Raw genomic sequence first — 3,642 nt, 5'->3', positions numbered from 1 at the left:
GGTAAAAATCAAACAAAGCCAAGTCTGGACTGTAGGGAGGATAAGGAACAATTTTCCAACATATTTTCCTGATTTTCTCCTGCGACATAAAGGCTGCATGGGGTTTGGCATTGTCATGGTGAAGTCTGATGAGTTGACCCTGAGGCTATGGTCTGTGGGTCTTGATGGCACGTCGCAGCTGACAAACAGTAACGGTCCCTGTTAATTGTGGAGCCAGGTTCCAGAAAGTCAATGAAAATGACACCACACTGATCCCAGAAGAAGGAGGCCATCACCTTTTTCCTGCGACATAAAGGCTGCATGGGGTTTGGCATTGTCATGGTGAAGTCTGATGAGTTGACCCTATGGTCTGTGGGTCTTGATGGCACGTCGCAGCTGACAAACAGTAACGGTCCCTGTTAATTGTGGAGCCAGGTTCCAGAAAGTCAATGAAAATGACACCACACTGATCCCAGAAGAAGGAGGCCATCACCTTTCGGCCTGCTGTTCGTCAAAATCTTGGTTTCTTCTCCCGAGGGGAACCCGGATGACGCCACTCCATGGATTGGGTTTTGCTCTCAGGTTCGGACAAAAATAACCATGTTTCGTCCTGGGTAATGACGCCGTCAAAACACTGGTTCAAATGGCTCTGAGCATTATGGACTTAAACTTCTGAGGTCATCAGTCCCCTAGAACTTAGAACTACTTAAACTTAACTCACATAAGGACGTCACACACATCCATGCCCGAGGCAGGATTCGAACCTGCGACCGTAGCGCCTAGCGCCTAGAACCGCTCGACCACTCCCGCCGGCGTCAAAACACTAATGGTTCAAATGGCTCTGAGCACTATGGGACTCAACTGCTGTGGTCATAAGTCCCCTAGAACTTAGAACTACTTAAACCTAACTAACCTAAGGACAGCACACAACACCCAGCCATCACGAGGCAGAGAAAATCCCTGACCCCGCCGGGAATCGAACCCGGGAACCCGGGCGTGGGAAGCGAGAACGCTACCGCACGACCACGAGATGCGGGCGTCAAAACACTGTTTCCACTCTTCAGTAGCCGGCCGGTGTGGCCGAGCGGTTCTAGGCGCTACAGTCTGGAATTGCGCGACTGCTACGGTCGCAGGTTCGAATCCTGCCTCGGGCATGGATGTGTGTGATGCCCTTAGGTTAGTTAGGTTTAAGTAGTTCTAAGTTCTAGGGGACTAATGACCTCAGAAGTTACGTCCCATAGTGCTCATTTTGAACTCTTCAGTAAAGGTCTTCATCAGACCCTCGCACACATTCTTCCTCGTCGTTTTCATTTCTCTTGTCGATAATCTAGGCACTCAACGTGCAGAGATTTTTCCGTACCCTAGTGACTGTACCAGTGATACCACACTACCCAACGACAAACGAGTCGTTTTAGCAAGTTGTCGTGTCGACACACGTCTGTCATTTTGGATGACTTGATCAATGGTCTCCTTATTCACATCACTCACTGTTGTCGATGCTCTACCGCATCGTGGATTGTCCAATAGAGAGAAATCACCTTCTTTATACCTCTGCAACCACCCCTGGATACTGCTACGATCCACTGTGTCCTCCACATTAATAGGGAGCAGCTTCCTGTGCATCGATGTGGCAGAGTCATCGCCGGTCTTGAAGAGGAACTCCATCAGCGACCGTTGTCGCAAACTGACATCTACTTCACTATCCATTATGGCTCATCAGTAAATAAAAGAAAATACTTTTATACACCAACTTACAGATAAATTTTCCAAGTATCTTCACAAAAAATTTCTTTCTCCTGTTGCAAAATATAAAAAAATTAGATACGACTGTGCAAAACTTTTTGAACGCCCTTTCTATTTTTTATTCGTTTGTTATCTGATATCGATATCAATATGAATAACAGGCAAACATCGTCGACAATCTTGATCCTGGAATAGATGAACTGTTGAAACGTCCCCTTAGAACAATTTATACAAGACTGTGCTTAAACTGACACACAATATTTTTAGCGCAACGCAATCTGATTTTCAATAATCCCTACAAAACAATGGCCCTGACTAACTTTAACCTACACCTTTCACAAATCACTGACCTCACAAAAATCTTCGTTACTCGAACTACTGCAATACAGCGAGCGCCACTACTGCCAGCTAAATAAAAGATTCAAACTACAGAAGGCACTAACTACTGATCGGGATAGTTAGCAAATGAAAGATATTAATAGAGAACAAACAATGTATTTACCTTAATAGTCATAATATATATATATATAGCAGTTCATGACAAATTACAAAACTCCGCCATCTCTCTCCCCACATCCACCACTGCTGGCGGCTCACCTCCAACTGCGCAACGCTACGCGCTGTTCACATCCAGCTGCCGCTGCCCAACACTACAATGGCAGACAACAATGCAAACTAGCCACAGACTGCACACAGCACAGCCAGTGATTTTCATACAGAGAGCGCTACGTGGCGGCGGCGTTACCAATATAAGAACCTAAACAGCCTACTTACATAAAGAAAACATAAACAGCCTACTTACATAAAGAAAACATAAACAGCCTACTTACACTGTCTGTATGTCTGTACATAACTAGGTTTGTGCGGACCTCGGTGTTCGAATCGTTTCGTACTTATCCAAGTTTTTTGTGTAACGTTTCACGAGACTCCAGTTTCAGGACCTTTACGGACACACCTCTTATCTCATCCAGAAGGCGCGGGACATCTCCCTCCCTCCACCCTCCCACCCTACTAAACCCAAAACTAAACTGCAGCCGAACAGGCCTGGGAAGGCTCAACGGTCCCGACCGAACGCCGTGTCACCTTCAGCCGACACGCGTCACTGAATGCGGATATGGTGGGGCATGTGGTCAGCACAGCGCTATCCCGACCGTTGCCAGTTTTCACGATCGGAGCCACCACTTGTCAGTCAAATAGCTCTTCAGTTGGTCTCACAAGGGCTGAGTGCGCCCCGCTTGCCAACAGTGTTTGGCATCCCCGGACGGTGACCCATCCAAGTGCTAGGCAAACCCGACAGCGCTTAACTTCGGTGTTCTGACTGGAACCGGTGTTACCGCTGTGGTAAGGCCGTTTCCCCTACCCCCCCCCCTCTCCCCTCCTCCTCCCTCTCCCCTCCCCAGCATATATATTAAATCAGTCAATATTTCTTTGTTCCCTTAAGGGGCTCCGGAACACCCTATACCTGCAATGTTAAAATAACGCTTATAAATTACATCTTTCCTCACAAAGTATTTGAGGTAGGAATTTGAACTTTTTACAGATTATTTATTGGAATATGGGCTACAACTTAACACAGGGATTTTACAAAATTTTAGTTCAGTTATTAAAGATGATTTTTTTCAATTGTAATGAAAATTCACAACATTTTTTTGCAATTTTTTATTTATATATTCAAAAATATACAGTTTTTTGGAAAAAGGCTGTGTTAAATTATGCAAAAGGTACTGTGTAACATTTACGGAAAGTTTGAAACAAATATGTTTGGAAGATCCTTAGAAAACATGTAATTAGTATGAGAAAATAAAAGTTTTGGGAATCGAGCGACAAAGATTGGATTAACTTTTTAGTGCATTCCAGGTCCATAGGATGGATTATCTTCATCCTCTGCAAACTCCTCCTCCAGCTTCCTCTTGTTCCTCC

The 3,642-nt window shown here is 45.1% G+C and overlaps 1 pseudogene; it reads right to left on the bottom strand.

Annotated features, from left to right (window-relative positions):
* Positions 1-2,958: 2,958 nt before the first annotated feature.
* Positions 2,959-3,077, bottom strand: LOC126110088 (5S ribosomal RNA; annotated as a pseudogene).
* Between the last annotated feature and the right edge of the window lie 565 nt (positions 3,078-3,642).

The sequence above is a fragment of the Schistocerca cancellata genome, chromosome 12 (genome assembly GCF_023864275.1).
Source record: "Schistocerca cancellata isolate TAMUIC-IGC-003103 chromosome 12, iqSchCanc2.1, whole genome shotgun sequence".
Taxonomy (NCBI): domain Eukaryota; kingdom Metazoa; phylum Arthropoda; class Insecta; order Orthoptera; family Acrididae; genus Schistocerca; species Schistocerca cancellata.
The sequence above is the reverse complement of the archived record's forward strand: the minus strand, read 5'-3'. Positions and strand labels throughout refer to the sequence as shown.